This window comes from Canis lupus, chromosome 32, assembly GCF_011100685.1.
Source record: "Canis lupus familiaris isolate Mischka breed German Shepherd chromosome 32, alternate assembly UU_Cfam_GSD_1.0, whole genome shotgun sequence".
Lineage (NCBI taxonomy): Eukaryota > Metazoa > Chordata > Mammalia > Carnivora > Canidae > Canis > Canis lupus.
This window is the reverse complement of record NC_049253.1, coordinates 16,255,545-16,273,672: the sequence shown is the minus strand read 5'-3', so window position 1 is coordinate 16,273,672 and position 18,128 is coordinate 16,255,545. Positions and strand designations below refer to the sequence as shown.

Genomic DNA, 18,128 nt, shown 5'->3' with positions numbered 1-18,128 from the left:
GTCCAATTTGACTGAGAATACTAAGCAAACAAAAATGAGTGTTATAGATATAATCTTTATTCGTTACTGGGATTTTTATTACATAACAGCTCTGCAGTCATCTCAAAATTCCTCGAATTTCTTTCTGATACTGTTATTTGATTTAGCAACTGGATAAAAGCAGCTGAAAGCATTTCTTGGTCTTAAATTAGAGTTGGCCATGACAAATGTTCCTACAAGAATATAGGATGAATCCCACACATTTATCACAGCATCTGGGCCATGTTTGTTTCTGTAGGACAGAGGAGAGGGTAGGAAGAATTCTTATGTTGGTAAACTGGAAGTCTAAGAATTACACTTGCCATCTGGGACTGCTTTGATGAGAATGCTGGTCTGTTCTTCCCACTTAATTACCAAAATGAATTATCATCATGCAAAGACAATGATCTTGGTGATCAAGACTTAAGAAAAGCCAGTAAGACTAAATACTTTCATTTAAATGTGGTTGTATGTATTGCCGTAGCATTGAACAATCTTCTTGAGTTCTTTAGAAAAAAATTCATGTACCCATTTAGGCTACACAAACAAGAAGTTACATAAACCCAATATAATTAAAGCAATTTATATAGGGCATAAACTTCATGATGTTTTACAGTCATCTTGTAAGTAAGGAAGGCAACTAACAGGAATAACTTCTCCCAGCAAAAACACTTATGCAGTTTGCAGAGTTCCAAAATACCAATCTTTAAATATGTACTATTTCACCAAAGTGCCAGAAGAAGAATAGCAAACTAAATAGAGCAAAATATGGCCTCAATTTAAAGATTTGGTGAGGAACTAAAGAGAAAACCTAGTTTTATGTGTGTTGTTATAAAGAATCAGCTTATTTTCTTTAGCATTATAACTTCATTAACTCCATTAGAGAATCCAAATTTCAAATAAAAAAAAAAAAAACTTAGGTTCACCTAAAACTATTGGACAATTAACTCAATGGTAATACATCCAGTATTAAATCTACTGAGTTCCAGAAATATTCAAACTTTTCCACTGCAGAATCTTTCCTTTTCTATAATAGAAATAGCATATTTTTAAGGCCAGATGGGCAACTAAGAAGCATGCTAAGTGGCTGCCTAAGGTCATAATCAGAACAGGGACTCTCAAGTGCTGTCTCTTATGGAAATAGCACTAAATCAGGTTTCTTCCTATTAGCCAAGCATTTGAGTAAACCTAAGCACAGAGACCCACACTCACAGTCCTGTATTGAGCAGATGTACATCAGCAATTTTTCAGAGAATGGACTCTCAGGCCCCAAAACTTACCTTTATAGAATTGTTACAACAGTAAACATTTGCTTTGGGCACCAACTTGACACAATTCTCTTTGACAAGAGTTTCACTCCAGCAGTGAAGAGAACAGATAGGAATGATTCTTGTCTAATAGACTTATTGGTAGCTAATTTGGAATGATATGGATAAAAACAGTAGTAGCTACAACTAATTTTTTGATATGCATCTCAAAACAGAATTACAAGCTGCTTTTTAGATTGAGTCTCAAAAACATTCTTTATTAGCTGCACTCTCTCTGAGTTGTAAGGACACTAATTATCTTAACGTTCACAGTACTTTTTTTTAACCCAAGAATATGCATTTCTGGAAAGCATCCTTACCCCCACAGAAGGGAGTGGTCAGGTTGTTTGGTCGTTGAGCCAAGGGCCTACACAAATAAGCACATCCAGATTTGATTCTGGGATAAAGTATGAAAGGCCTGGCTTTAGTGGACATGAGATTAAATTCTAGAGGAACTACACTGGAGAGGGGACATTTTCAAAGCAGTCATCCTAAATCACTTTTTAAATCTCTAGTCTTCAAACCACCTGTAATATGCATCTTTTTTTTTTTTAAATCTAGAAAGATGTCATTTCAATGCTAAAAGCTGCTTTCCTGATGCCTCTCAGAGTGAAAATATTCTGTCCTGATGAACCCTGAGAGGAAGAAGTGAGCAAAACCCAGGAGTGACTTCAGGGCAATTTATATCTGCTTTGCCAATTGGTTTACCAATTCGCCACTTTCTAGAAGCAGATGAAATGCTGCAGGTGTCTGCAGGCTGAGCATCCCTCTCAGACATGCTGGCCCTATGGTGTACTTAGATTTAGAGCTGAGTCAGAGATCTCAGATGCTTCCTCCTGATGGGAATATATTAGAATTGAAATGTTGCTATTACCATCTTGGGAAGGAGAACCTGGCTTACAGGCAGAAAAGCCATCAATCTTCTTCCCACCCAGAGCCAGCATTCCCTCCCTCCTGTCCTCTCAAATAGGCTGGAGGTGGGGGGTGTACTTCCTAAAAACTGTTCTTGATCTTAGAGAAAAGGATGGACTTACTTGGTAAACAGTGTGTGACACACTTTGAGGAAAAGATTTAGGAAATATTCTAGCAAAAACTGTATCAGAAATAGCACATATTTTGCACAGCCTCAGCTGTGGGACGGGGATCAGTCACGACTCTCAGACAAATTTTCCTTAAGTCACACATCTTATGGAAATAGACAGCCCAAAAGAGCAGAGAAGTTTGGGTACGGATGCCAATTTCAGAGAAATAAATGGATGAGTTTTAATGAAATACTTGCTAAAACTCTCAGGCCTCAGTAGAAGAACTTGAAGGCTAAAACTAGCTAAAACGCATGACATGAAAAACGTAGAAGCAGTGTGGTAGGCAAAGAGGTGCTCTACTCAGGCTGCCCTGAGAAAGAGAACCTGCTGCAAGGAGCTGGGGAGCTGACAACTCCTGAACAGGCTGGACTCCTCTGCTGGACGGCTCTTGCCTTGGGCAGCCCATCAGCCTCACTGAGACTTTCTGGGAGTGGCACCAAAACCTTTGACTAGTCCAGCCTACTCATTCTTTCTTGCCCTCTCTTTCCACCTGTGTGGGGCATGCAGCACATTCTAAAGTCTCTCCCTACCTCTGTATCTCTCACAGCGCACCCCACCCCCTAGCCCCAGTAAATCTCTTGCACCTCTAATTCCCTCATGATATTAACCTTAAGAATAAAACTGTCGGTTATTTTATCAGCCAAAATAGGTTTATTTGAGAAGAGCAGAGACTTGCAGGACAAGCAAGCTAGGGCAAAACCATGGGCACCCCCCAGAGAACACAGGGACGGTTTACAGAGGAAAAGGGGATGCTGGGAGGAGTTGTTATAAACCAGAATGCCCAGTGAAGTAAACTGGAAGCTCAAAGTATAGCGACTTTTCATTGGCTGAGTTGTGACATTCTCTCACTGGCTGGGGTGTTGCTGAGGGAGGGAAAAAACCTTTCTTCCTCCTGCTGGGGTGGTCTTTCTCTGTTGGGGTCTGTAGTTGACATGAATGGTAGGGTGTGAGAGATCTCCCTGCTAGCCTCTCAGCTCTGTTTTAAAGAGGATTCCTTTTATTACTTGTCACAGTATCCATTGGCTAGACCTGAACTGATGCCAACAAGTATATAAATTAATACAGTTCTGGTTTATCATGCTGGAAGCCAAAAATGTAAATGAATGTTAACCATAGAGAGAACAAATCACCTCTTCTCCCCTCTACTGAAGCATATGCCATTTCCAAAGTCTAATTTCTTTTGTAAAGCATTGCTTTCTTTTCCATAACTATTTCAAACAGAACCTTGCCTTTTCCTGGTCTTCCTATAGTATCCAGTGCCCCATATTTCTCTCTAGCTCAAAGTGAAATATGCACTACTGATATTGATACAGAAGTTCTGTGGACAGGGGGCAAAAGGGTTCTTCTAATAGACTTTGGAGTTATCCAGGTATAGGTATTCGTTAAGAATTGCCATTCACACTAGATACTTATAATTCTAAACTGCCCTGCTTTCTGTTTTTCAGTATTTGGAAAGTGAAGTAAGTGTATATTTTGAAGTGAATTTAACCTAAATAACCTTGGTTTCAGAAGTATGTAATGCCCCAAAGCTTATAATTCATTTGATCACAACCGTTACACAAAGTCAGCATTAGGACTCACCCAGATTTGTACATTTGCTCTTGGAAAGAAGTCCTGGACATAGTTCCATATTTCTTTAGGAATGATTTTTCAAGCTTCCATTCACTCCAGGTTTGTCTACATCACCAACCTCCCTTTCCTGTGTGGGTCATGACTCTAAATTATCCACTGGCATCACTTTCATACAAATTCTTATTTTCTTTGTAAACAAAGAGAATGGAACCTGTAGGCTAATCAACCTCCCCATGATGCTATAGAAACTGAGAATGAATTTTTATTAGAGGGCAGAGGAGAGGAGAGGATACAGAAAACGAAAGTGCCTGCTCCGTCCCCTGAGTACCATCTGTGCTGCGGGACACAGGCAGTGCCCACCCAGAGAGCACTTCTGCCCACAGATGAGCCCCCATGCTGTACCGCTGACAGCTGTGTGAGGAAGAAATACTAAAATTGAGAAAAAGATGGAACTCGCTTTAAGACTGCAGATATTGGTCATTAGAAGATGCAGAATAAGCCCCAAAGGAACAGAAATATGAGGCTCATTTTAAGTTTTAAAATCAGCTACTAACTCCACTAGCAAAAATGAGAGAGTTTTTCTTTTTTAAAGCCTATAGAATCTCTAATTCCCAATCTGTTCAGAGACTTACCTCCCTTTACAAACTAACAAAAATAGATATGCAACCAACCTCTGAAACTCAGTGTAAGAAACAGAAATTACTGCTGTCGAGTTTCTTTGCAAAATCAACATCTTAAATTAGATATGAGGAAGTAAGTCACCTTCTCTATTCTTTACAAAAGGAGAAATGGCAAGATACTGTCTGGAGTTGACATGAGAAATCCCACCTTCCCTGACTTTAAAGCAGGAAGAGTATCACTAGCAGGTAAATGAAAAGCCTGAAGGAAATTGAAGAAGAAAAAGAAAGTGGGGGTCAGGAGAGGAAGAAAAGATAAAAGAATGTTAAACTAATGTAAGTAAAATTCATACTTGTTTTCTACTGCTAAAATGACATAAATCATATCTAGTCCATGTTGAGTAACTACATTATTTATTAAATGATTTTGCCATTCTAACGATCTGTAACAAATTCATCTGTGACTTTAAATTTTAAACTACCTACCCTTGTTTTGATCATTATGTCACCTAGTTTTTATTTCTTCAGAAGATTGCCGAAATGTATCCCAGAAAGGCATTTTCTTCATCTTGGAAAGGAAAAAAAAAAAAAGATTTAGAAATAAAGTCAGCATCTAAGTCCTTATTCTGAGTCAACAGCAGATCTGCAACCAGGACTCAGAACTACCTCTTGTTAGACTCTGACAGAGCTAGAGGATGACTGAATAGAGAGAAAACATCAGTGACAATCATCAGCAACTTCATTAATAGAGCAATTTTGCCCTACGTATTGTCTCAGTCTCTCGTACAAAATTGTCTCCGTAGCTGTCCCTCCCGTTCATTCGCTCTATTTGGACACCCAGCAGTGGATACAGTCAACTTCCAGCTAAGATCTCTGTTACCTAAGATAGTACAGAGATGAATATGGATGCAAAGCTAAAAGAGCTATAGGAATTATCATTGCCATTGTTTGTCTTTTCTAAATATCGATATATCAGAACTAAAAACTATCCTCTTCACTCAACTTCTCAACCTGATTCTATGCTAGTTGATAATAAAGTGATCTGCTTTCTGGAAAAATAATACATGATAAGATGGTGAGCTATCATTTTCCATTTGGGAAAATTAAAGGCATTATTTAGTGAGTCATGTGGCATCTTCCCCTTGCTTCATTAAGCCCTAACTCTTCCTATTACCTATGACCTAAACAAATTCTCCTTCTATTTAAGTTTATGATTACATCCTTAATAAGATCTGAATTATTCTAGAACCACAAGTCATTATAAGGCATTCAGAAATAAATTTTGAGTACCAGTAATGCCAATATACAGGCTATATCATCAGATGACTGGAAGAACACATTTATGTTAACTGGATTGCAGATCTTGCACCCTTTCCTATTATTCCATCAACCCAGGAGTAAAAGTTGATTTATCAAAGTAACTGTTAATCATTTGAATTATCTGAACAATTATTAACTAATAATAATCTGAATTATTTGATAATGATTAATAACATTATTAGTAGTTATAATTTATCATCATAAATTCTCCATATTCCAAAAGGAAGAGGTTCCAGCAGAGAAATGTCAAGTGGGGATGAGAGTGATACAGAAACCATACACCTTGAGAAACAATCCACAAGATATGAGACATTTGATGCATGAAAAGAACCTAAATACAGGGGAAATCTTAAAGATAAGCCATGTCTACTTGACATTTCTGTCTAACTCTTGTTGCATAGCTAATCTTCAATGCTGATCACTTGTTTTAAAGTCAAGGGGTTCAAGTATATTTTTCCAAGATCTGCTGATCTAGAACCAATTTGTGCTTTCTACCTCTTGTTTTAAGGAGTCTCTCGATTGAAAAGTTAAAAAGTCTTTGTCCCTGATTTTAATAGAGCTTAAATTTTTCATACGAGAATAGAATGTACTTTTTCCTCCTCCTCCTATGTCTTCATAATTGGTGACCTGAAAGCAAAATAGAAATTATAACACATTCATAGGTTGAGTTGATATATTGAGTCCAGAATCCTTGCTATAAACGCAAAGTGATAAATTACAAAAAATAATATTAGCAGATTTGTTAAACAGATACTTGATGGAAGTCAACTTTAAGTTATTCTACTCATTAGTTCAATTGGAATTCACTACTAGTCTAATACCCCACATCCATGAATAAAATATGCTACTTAGGGTAATGCAAATATAATGCATTTCCTGATGCAAATGTAAAAGATGCCTATACTTTTATTTTGCCTACTTATTCACTTAGTCAATATGTATTTATTGAGAAGTTACTATGTGCCAGGCACTATTCTAGAATTTAGTATACATTGGTAGACCAAATTGACAAATACCTTGCCCTTATAGACCTTTACATTCTCCTAGGGGGAGATAGACAATTAAAAAATACATAAATAACAACTTTATGCCAAGTGGATATAAGAGCTATACAGAAACCAAACTAGAAGAAGGAGATAAAAATGACAGAGCTGACATTTTATATATTGTGGTCAGGGGAGGAACGATGATTGAAAAAATGAATAGGATGAGAGACGAAGTCTTCCACTGATATATGGGGGAAGAGCTTTCCAGGCCCAGAAAGTAGCAGGTCCAAAGGTCCAGGAATGGGACTATGCTTGAGATGTTTGATAAAAATCAAGTGTGGGTGGGGGGGTCCCTGGGTGGCGCAGCAGTTTAGCGCCTGCCCTTGGCCCAGGGCGCGATCCTGGAGACCCGGGATCAAATCCCACGTCGGGCTCCCAGTGCATGGAGCCTCTGCCTAGGTCTCTGCCTCTCTCTCTCTCTCTCTTTCTGTGTGTGTGTGTGACTATCATAAATAAATAAAAATTTTAAAAAAATCAAGTGTGTTTGAAATGGAGTGCATGCGGGGAAGGGTGTAGAATGTTGTCAGAAAAACATCCAAGGGACAAATCACCTAGGGCCTTAAAAGTCACAATATGGGGAATAAAAGAATAATGAAGGCTACATGTTTAAGAAGAAAGCCACACAAATCAAATTTCCATGAGGACCTTTAGCTGCTATGGTGATTGATGGTCCCCGCACTGCAATGGCTCTTAACATTCTGTAATGAGCTGTAGCAGGAAAGACAGGGGAAGAGAAAGGAAAAGTCAGGAGAAGGAACATGTTTGGACTCATGGTATAATCCAATTTCCTCACTGCTGTGAAAAGTAACTCACCTCATTATTAGGAAAAGTGTTTACCTCATTATTAGGAGAGGCTGACAAATCTCCACTACAAGCTCAAATCTTGTGTTACTGAGAATCCAGTCCTCTAGGGCTTTTTCTACTAAGCTATCAACCTGGTCCTCTCTCTCAATGGAGTTTTACAATCCAGTCAGCACAGATTGAAATCACCAGCTTTGTATTCCTAATCGGTGTCTCATTTCTACACATTACAGATGACCATATCATAATGGTGCTGGAATTATACCACTGGTTAAAGAAAAAAAAATTCGTTGACATCCCCTTCTTACCTGATGAATGAGGACGATGATTTAGAATTTGGTCTGAATGAGGGAGAAGAAAATGTCGTTCCTTACTCTACAATACTCCCAGGCTCTGGTCATTTTTTTCTGTGGGTGACCAGTGCTTCTTAATCTAATTTGAATCACACAATCATTCTCCTCATAAATCTATTGTGGAAAGCTTCAGTGACAATATTAAATGCACATGAACTCCAGCAACACGCTTCACCAGTGACTGAGGAATCTCATTTGCAAAGTACTTAAAATATGGACTTTTGCTCATGGAAAATAAGAATTTGTTCAGTACATCATCTATTCCATACATTAAAATGAAAAGAGATGCCTAAGACCACTAATTTGCCCATCTGATTCAGAATGCCAGCACATCAGCTGAAACCAACTGTCATCTGCCAACGAAGGGTGTTTACCAATTATCAATCATAAACATCTAATCACTTTAATAATGTGCTTTCTTTGGACAGTACTCACCCTAAACCAAGTTCCAAATGCACAAACAATTGCAAGAGCTAATGACAGCTACTGTGCCTTGAATATGAGAAGTCAGGAGGTATTGACATCAGGCCACGTTCAGGCCTACACACATTCTCAAGGTAGCAATGTCAACATTCCAGACACCTCAGGAGGTATCCATCCTGGCCACACCTTTCTCCTCTGAAAGTTTTTCTTCCATAGGCAGTGACTGCTAAAGTTAGTCACATGTGCATGGCATGACCTTGCTCCATCCCTGGCTATAATTTTTTGGACCAAAGTATCACCTGACCCAGAAGAGACCATTTATTGACTGGGCAAAAGCCTGGCGGATTCTTTTCAGATGGTTGAACTGAGACACAGGCAGAGCTGAGAGGTGGGCCTGGCACTAGAATGAAAGTCCGAGAATCTCCCAGAACTGCACTGAATTCTTCTGTGGCCTTATGCTTTAATATTTCTTTGTCTTCCATAAGCTGCTATAGAATTCTTGTTTTCATTTAATTTGTGTTTATTTAAGTAATTCTGACAGGAATTCTTATGACAGGAAGCAACAAAGCTTTGACAGTTACTGTCACCATGGAAAAGCCATGAAAATCCTTACTCTGGTAGTATAACTTATTGGCTCAACAGTGTAAATCTACCACCCACTGTGTACTTCCATGCACTGGAGATACACTACAAGCTTTCTTGGAGCTTATGTTCTAGAATACTTGCACAACTCTTTTCCTGACAAGCTCAATATTTACAAAACATTGTGACCTGTTTCTAAGTCTCAATTTCCTCATCCACACAAAGGAAGCTCTTAAGGACAATGTCAATGTACTCTGGAAGGCTGAAATAAATTAACCTCTGCAAAGCACTTAGTATGTGCCTGACACAAATTAAGTAAGGAGAAATTTGTAGCTAATATGAAAATAGTATGTAGTAAATTATTCTTTAAGTAAAGGGAAGCATACTAGATGGCCATTCATGTAATTTATCCATAGTTTATGAGAGAGAGAGTACAACTCTTCTTGAACACCTTCTCCCAAGGTTGAAACATTCTAGACCATGAGGCAAGCCTCAAGGGGAGTCTTCACGGGATGGCTGATTTTCAAGTGTCACTTCCCTCATTGGCTGAGTTTCCTCAGTGAACAGGGTCTTTGGGCTGTTGGTTTCCATATGAGTGGGTCATCTGGGCAGGGGAATTGACCAGATGGTCTGTTATCCTACAAAGTAGCACAAAGTTTCTCAACCTCAGCAGAGGTTGACATTTTGAGCTTGGTCATTCTTTGTGGTGGGGGGTGTCCTGTGCATTTCTGGATAGCTGGCATCGTCCCTAGCTGGCCTCTATGTCCTAGGTGTCAGTAACACATCCCTACCATGTTCTGATAACCAAAAATATTTCTGGACATTGCTAAATTTCTCCTTAAGGAGCAAAATCACCCATGGATGAGAAGATCTAGGCAGCAATATCATCTGACTGAATGATCATCTCAGTAGCCAGTTCTGCTGGAATCTAAACATCATGAATTCAGAGTTGAGAAATGCAACTTCTTTCAGGGCCGGGGGTGGGGTAGAGGAGAGGGTGGTTCATTTACATGGCTGATCCCAAAAGCAATGAAAAATCAGACCCTAAGGTACCACAAGTTTTAACAGACCTGTGCCTACAGACAGCTGTCAAGACTAAAGAGAAGGGCTCAAAGTGAATAGATTTCCAAACATACTCATGAAAATTGCTCATACCTGCACTGAGGAAACCTTTCAGCTGTTGCCATAGCTCTGAGGGTATTTTTCCAAGGGGACAAATCTTGTTGCTTTTTTTTTTTTTATTCACACATTGTTTTTCCCAAAATACTTTTAGCACCCTATGGAGAATATCAAACTCATCAAGGTCCCTGAAAAATCCCATTGGAGAATGGAAGAAATCATTTGCTTTACCTGCAAAGGCTTATGGTGGCCTGTATGGTTGACTGCAGGGTAGACTCAGAGGTTTAGAGACTTGTGCTCTCTGACAGCAGCTGACTTTGTACCTCAGAGCTGATGTCATTGACCTGTTACACTCAAGCTTCTCTTGGCATGCACCTCGAACTCTGCTAGCAGAATGTATAGATTTAAATGTATTAGAAAAAACTAATCACAGAACTAAACTAAAGAGTCCAGGAGATCCTCGGGTGGCTCAGTGGTTTAGTGCCTGCCTTTGGCCCAGGGCATGATCCTGGAGTCTCAGGATCGAGTTCCACATCAGGTTCCTTGGAGGGAGCCTGCTTCCCCCTCTGCCTGTGTCTCTGCCTGTGTGTGTATGTGTGTGTGTGTGTGTGTGTGTCTCATGAATAAATAAATAAAATCTTTAAAAAAATATATAAATAAATAAATAAAGAGTCCATAAAGGGCTCTCTGGTTTAAACTGGGACATCAGAGTTGTTCCAGGAGTGGCAAGTCCCCCTTCACACCTGTCAGGAGAAGTGAATTACCTCTTCTAGAAAGGCATCTATCTGAGTGTGACTGTGAAGCTTTAAATAGTCTCCACCCCCAGGCCTCCGAGTCTACAGTGGAGTTTAACATATTCCAGCCATGTCACAAACACTTTAAGGTCCCTTCTGAATAAGAGCTTTCCAGCTAAGTTTCTGGGGCTGCCTGCCAGAGTCAATCTCAGCTAACATCCTCAGGACTCACTTGGATCTCTTAATAATGCAGCCTCCATGGGAAGAGAATGTATGGTGTGCTGCCAGGAAGTTAAGGAGAGGAACTGTTCTCTTGCCCATCTCTGACATACCTATCCAGGCAAGCGGCCAAAGCTTTCTTAAATTCAATTCAATAATCTAGAGTTATTCCTTAGATTTCTTTATAGCTCAGCAGCTTGACGTATTCCTTCCCACTCACAGATTAATACCTATTTTCTATTAAAACAAAGGGAAAATATATCTTTTGATCTTTGTGAGAATTCTGAGCTAACTCAGAATTTTTCCTATCGAGCATAGGATGGCAGGACAAGTTGTTTTCCATTTCATTATTCTTCCCAGCTCCCACAGAGCTGAATTTGGTTTGGAGTCTCTTTTTTTATATGAATGGGGGGCATAGTTGTAAGGAGAAACCTTATTTGTTATAGTAAGAGAAGGGGGGAAAGCATAAAGGAATAAGGGAGAACAAAACTGTAAAAGAAGCACCTTGTTGCTATTCTAATATATCTAATCCTATGAATAGCCAACTACTTCCTTCCACTCAATTTGACATTAAACATTTTTTTTACTATATAAAAAGGTCTGCTTTCCTCCAAAATTCCTAGATAAAGTACCTAGACAAAAACTACAATATTGACTTATTTTTTAAAGTAATTGGCTGATTAATTTCCTCAAGTTTTCTATCTTCCTTTATTGGGTAGCACTATACTAGGGGGAAGAGGATTTAAGGAAAACTAGAGCCAAGGCTATCCTAGTTTCTAAATCCATCTTCAGGATTGCTGGAGACCATATCAAAACAATACCACTATGTTTTCATCTTGGGCTACCCTCCCAGGCCTCACTCACAGACAACGGCTCTATCATCAAAAATTGAGGACATGACTTAACTAACTATTCCTCTCATGTTTCAGTTGTTGAGAGCATGCAATGAATGAAATCAAGATTAGAAGTAAAGTTCAATCCATACTGAGATCAGGTGTCCCCATTCTGTACTACAATTGTAGGTCCCTAACTCAAAAGGCAAAATGAGGGCCAGATGAGAGGATCTGGGTGGATGCACAGAAGTCATCCACTCTTGGTGGAAAAGCAACTTCATGGCATGCCCAAAGACTTGGGCCAGCAGATGCAGCTCCGAGCAAAGAGGAAAGTGTGTTATGACAACCGCAGAATGACTTAGTCCCTGAGAAGAATACAATCCACAGAACACAAAAATCACACAATTGCATTGTGAGGTTAACTACACACATTTTTAGTTCTGTTTTTATAAGTGACCATATAAAACACTGCCTGCCATAAAGTGTGTGCTAAATCATAGGCAAAGTAATGCCAACTAAATCCCAAGTTCAACTTTCTTCTACAGTGCCAAAAGGAATCTTGTGATTCCATACCCCAGATCTCACTAGCTGTGCCAACGACAAAAAACAAATATGATATAATAATTTGTTCTGCTATTGCAACCACAATTGTAACTCTTTTTTATATATAATATGCTTACAAAACATGTGAGATATGAGAGTAAGAACAGAGCAACACACTATTCTATTCCTTTCAAGTGTAGCACTATATTGGGGGTATATCTAAAACATGGCTTTTAGATTCAAAGGAATAAATGATTCACTTATCATGGTTTTCTCATCATCTCCAAAATAAAAGCTCCTATAAATGACTTTCCAATAACTCCTCGAATCATATTTTTTACTTAGCTTTAGAAGAGGAAATAAATTAAGACTTTGAATAAAAAGATTATTTTCCTTTTCAGAGTCTCACTCAACTCGTAGAAGCAAAATGTTCACCACGACTTGACAGCCACTCTCTCCAAATCAGAGTCTACTGAACCTGACAATGCTATTAAGCTCTGGCTTCTTTTTTCTTTTCTCATGATAAGTGTCTTTAGGCCTTGAAGCCTGGACAACTGTCATCTCTTCTACATTGAAACACTTGGATCAACTATTCCATTTTGAAGGCTGATATAATTCAGTTTGGAAAGAAAATGGCTGTTTTACTTATACTGTCCAAATAATCACTTTCTTCTATAACCTGCAAGAATTCTTCTCTATTCATTTTATTCTTTTGAATTCTCATTCATGCAACATTGAGCAAATATTTTCTGAGCCCCTAGGAGTCTGTCACTATGCTGTATGACAGAGGTACTGTGTGTGTAAGACTGAATCCCTTCCTCCCAATAGGTATCTAGGAAGACAAATAAACAGAGAGGGAGTATGACTCATTTCATTCTATAACTCAGGTGATGCTGACCAGCATGTTCTGTGAAGTAATTATTCTTAATCCAATTTCTGTCTTCTTGATCATTAGCCCTATCCAATAGAAATTTCTGCCATGATGGAAATGTTCTATAGTGTCACAGTCCAATACAGTATCCAGTAGCCACATGTGTCTACTAAGCACTTGAAATATGGTTTGAGTGATAGAAAAATTAATTTTTAACTTAATTTCACTTTAACAGATTTAAATTTTAATTTTTTAAAATATTTTTTATGTATTTATTCATGAGAGATACAGAGAGGCAAAGACACAGGCAGAGGGAGGAGCAGGTTTCCTGCAGGGAACCCAGTGTGGGACTCGATCCCAGAACCCCAGGACCAGGACTTAAGCCAAAGGCAGAGGCTCAACCAGTGATCCACCCAGGTGTCCAAATTTTAATTTAAATAGCCTCCTGTGACAAGCGGCCACCACATTAGATGGTGCATGAATTGGCAGACATCCTTGGTGCTATAAAGCATATTATCTGATTTAGCTATAAATTAGCCTTGAAGTGTAGAAATCCCAGAGAACCAATCATTACAAGCACCATGTAATACCAGGGGAGAAATTGCATCAGATGGTTCAACCGGATCAAAGACAGCCTTCTATCTGAATTGAATCTATAGATGTCTTTTGGTAGCAATCCATCAATCCATCAGTGGGTTACATAGTATTGAAGGCATAATTCTTCTTAGATTTAGCTATGTCAAGGAAAAAGAACCTGAACCATACAAAAGCCAATAGTCTTTATGCTTGCACATAATTCCTGCTGTTCCACTTTCAATACAATAGTAAATTAACATATCTGTATTCACTCAAAGTTATTGAGGAAAGAAATGTTTTATTTAGAAAGCTGCTGAATGTTAAATGTGTGCTAAAAATAGAAACATGAGATTTCAGCCTAGGAGTTCAACATGTAAACTACTCATAACCAAGGCACTGACTGACAGGGTACCTTGAGAAAAAGACCAAAGGGATTTCAATAAAGGCAGTGAATCAGCACAGGAAAGATGGGTGAAGATGCATTATCTTGTGGGTAAGGTGAGGAACTGGCAGGGATGTGAGTGGCGTGTGGCCATTTAAGGATGGTCTCAATTTGAATCCTAGCTTGACATTCATAGTTGGGTGCCCTTGAGAAATTTCCTTAGTTTGCTCATCTGTAAAGTGAAGATAATAGTACCTACTTTGCAGATTACTGAGAGGACCATAAATAATGTGCTCCAAATTCTTGCATCTCTTGGGGCAACTGGATGGCTCAGTGGTTGAGCATCTGCCTTTGGCTCAGGTAGTGATCTCAGGGTCCTGGGATAGAGTCCCGCCTGGGGCTCCTTGCTGGGAGCCTGTTTCTCCTTCTGGCTGTGTCTCTGCCTCTCTCTCTTTCTCGGTGTCTCATGAATAAATAAAATCTTTAAAAAACAAAACAAATTGGGCAGCCCTGGTGGCTCAGCCCCGGTGGCTCAGCCGCCTTCGGCCCAGGGTGTGATCCTAGAGACCCGGGATCGAGTCCCGCATCGGGCTCCCTGCATGGAGCCTGCTTCTCCCTCTGCCTGTGGCTCTGCCTCTCTCTCTCTTTCTCTCTCTCTCTCTCTCTCTCTCATGAATAAATAAATAAAATCTTTAAAAAAAATCTTGCATCTCAATAAACAGTATTTAATGTTATTATGACAGACATAACTAAGAATTATAGTTTCAGCAGCCAATACCATTTGAATCTCATGAGGTCAATTTTAAGTTTAGGAATCAAGAGGCTCCTTTTTTTTTTTTTTTTTTAAGAGCCTCTTTCTAACAAGTGAACACCTACAAATGAAATCCTTCATCCACAAGTTTTATTTATTGTCATCAAAATTCTCTTCTCTGCATTAATACTTTCCCAAACTCAGTACAGAATTATAAGAAATTAGAGACAGAAATGGGAAAAGTGACTGGTTAATCAAAGAACTGAAACTACTTTTTTTTTAATCCAAATCACATGCATTTTTTTGGAGAGTATCATCTGATCTCAGAGAAATTATCTAGGAAGAAAATGATTCTAGAAGCAACACTTAATCTCTTCCCACCATGTTTACCCTTTTGAGTCTGACATGAGCTTGTTATCAGAGCCAGACATCAAGGAGCAGCATTGGAAAAACTGTTAATTGGACATGTGGATGACAAATGCATCCTCCTATTGACAAAGGCAGAGAGGCTTATAACCCTGCCCACAGTTCTTCGTTAGCAATCTTCCTTCTTTCAAAAGTGGATCTTACATTTGTTTTACTAATAGAAATTATTTCTGCAGGAACCAGGGGATGACAGTTTGTGGGGAAAGAATAATGAGCACACAGAGCGTCTAAACCACTTCATCTGCACGCCACGCCCCAGACATTGCAGTTATCTTCACAACTGTATTACATTATTACATTATTCTCAAAGCAGTTTGCATTATACCCTCTCTCACTGCCACCCTCCCAGGTCTCTCTCTCTACAAACACTAATAAATATAATCATGTAACTTTTTAAACATGTAGGTAAATCGATTCCTCCTTGAATAAAAAAACAAAATTACTAAACCAAAGCATACATGTTTAGAGTGCTGATCAATTAAATAAAAATAATTTGTCACAAAATATATACAACTAGACATACAGGGTAACAAAGTGAGACAAGAAAGACCTTGAGTTAAAAAACTGGAATTAGACCCTACGTTGGCTTCATCATCTGTTGACTAAGTGATCTTGGGCAAGTCATGTAAGTACCTTAAGTTTCAATTCCTTCGTCTCCAAAAAAATCAAAACAACAACAAAAAACCGCAGTAGTATCTATTTAACAAAACTGTTGGGTTTTTAAAAAATATTTTATTTATTTATTTGAGAAAGAAAAAGAGAGAGCACAAGCAGGGGTAGGGGCAGAGGAAGAAGCAGACTCCCTGCTGAGCAGGGAGCCCAATGCCAGGCTGGATCCCAGGACCCCAGGATCATGACCTGAGCTGAAGACACTTAAAGAACTGAGCCACCCAGGCGCCCCTCATAAAAATGTTATAATGGTTAAAATATAATGCATATAAAACTCTTTGTGCAGAGGATGCTGCCTGTGTTCTCCTCTAGGATTTTGATGGTTTCCTGTCTCACATTTAGGTCTTTCATCCATTTTGAATTTATTTTTGTGTGTGGTGTAAGAAAGTGGTCCGGTTTCATTCTTCTGCATGTTGCTGAGCACTTGTGATGAGCACTGGGTATTATATGTAAGTGATGAATCGCTGAATTCTATCCTTGAAACTAATATGACACTATATATTAACTAACTAGAATTTAAATAAAAGCTTGAAAGGTGAGAAGAAAAAAAACTCTTTTTGCAGAGTCTAACATAATAAGAATCAATAAATGGTTAGCTATCATTGTTAACTATATGTAATCATTGTTTCCTGCATGGTAACTAGGCTGATATGAAAAACCATTCATGTAGGTCAGTATAGCTGGTATTATGCTTATGCAGCCAAGCTGCATCTTGTATTATTTTCCCAATATCTAAAATAAAGTATGCTGAGGAAAATCAATAATAAAAAAAAAGAAATCCATATCCAAACACATTATTATAAATTACCAGAGTATCAAAAACAAAGTGAAAATTCTATTAGCTATGTACTAGAGAGAAAGAACAGACAACCTAAAAATGAACAATAGTAAATTGATATCACATGTCAGGGACACTGAATGCAAGACAATGAAGTAATATTTTCACACTATGAGAGGACTGGATATTTGAACTTAGAATATGTTCTGCTAAAATATTAATTTTTAAATGGGTGACTAAAGATATATTGAGACATGAAAGGGTTCAGAAAATTTACTGTACCAGAACTTGCTTTTAAAATGCTCTTGAAGGAGGTACTCATGAAAAGAGAGAAATCAACATAAAAATACTTTCATAAAACACGAGGACAAGAAAACAAAGTAATACATTTTGGGGATATGATGTAAATCATCAATTACCAAACAGGAAGCAGAAAACCAAAAGAAATAAAAAGGGAAGAGGAAGTAGCCATAAAACCAAGAAAATCAAAGTCTAAATGATAACATCATCCAAAAAAAGTGTACCTGAGGATGGGAACAAAACAAAGGCAGTAAGGACATGAAAGGATATGTCTTCCTTGGGGAAAAAATAGGCTTGTATACTGCCCGTAATAGTTTAGCAAAAACCAATCAAAAAATAAGCATAGAATATACAACTTTCAACTTGTAAAAGAAAAATTGACTTATTTAAAAAAATGTCAAGAAAAATGATAAATATACAATTATCAACCAATATATCAGAAACAAGAGCTAATACAAAATTAAAAGAATATAAGTGAACTAAATTCACAAGGTAAAATAGTGACACTCAAATGAGGCTAAAAAAGTAAGAAGCAGCAATATATTATCTATAAGACATAAATTTAAAAGTAAAATAATATAGAAAGGTTTAAAATGAAGGGATTAATGAAGATATTTCAGGCAAATTTGAAATAAAAGACAGCCGTAGTAGCAATATTAAAACAAAAGGCATGAACAGCTTAAGGCAACGCAAGGATTGTAATATCCTTGAAGTAGGAGGAAGTTTAAAATTGTATATATATTATATAATAGACACTTATAGTTTATTGTTATGTATTATATAGTTATAATTCTATATAATATTAT

General features: G+C 38.1%; 2 long non-coding RNA genes across 8 annotated transcripts in view; one reads left to right on the top strand and one right to left on the bottom strand.

The window, feature by feature from the left end:
• Nucleotides 1–18,128, bottom strand: part of LOC102154226 — a 135,686-nt gene that overhangs the window by 47,065 nt on the left and 70,493 nt on the right. For 3 of the 6 annotated variants that reach the window (XR_005382750.1, XR_005382751.1, XR_005382752.1), the window contains 3 exons: nt 5,083–5,164; nt 3,989–4,106; nt 66–271 (listed from right to left, as the gene is read on the bottom strand). The exons of 1 other annotated variant lie outside the window; for it this stretch is intronic. This is a non-coding gene — a long non-coding RNA (uncharacterized LOC102154226). Of the gene's footprint in view, nt 1–65; nt 272–3,988; nt 4,107–5,082; nt 5,165–18,128 lie in introns of those variants that run through there. 2 more of the 6 variants (XR_005382753.1, XR_005382754.1) reach the window with 2 other exon arrangements.
• Nucleotides 1–18,128, top strand: part of LOC111093601 — a 30,866-nt gene that overhangs the window by 4,058 nt on the left and 8,680 nt on the right. The window contains exons 2-3 of one of the 2 annotated variants that reach the window (XR_005382757.1): nt 4,763–4,932; nt 7,997–8,039. This is a non-coding gene — a long non-coding RNA (uncharacterized LOC111093601). Of the gene's footprint in view, nt 1–4,762; nt 4,933–7,996; nt 8,040–18,128 lie in introns of those variants that run through there. The other variant, XR_005382758.1, reaches the window with a different exon arrangement.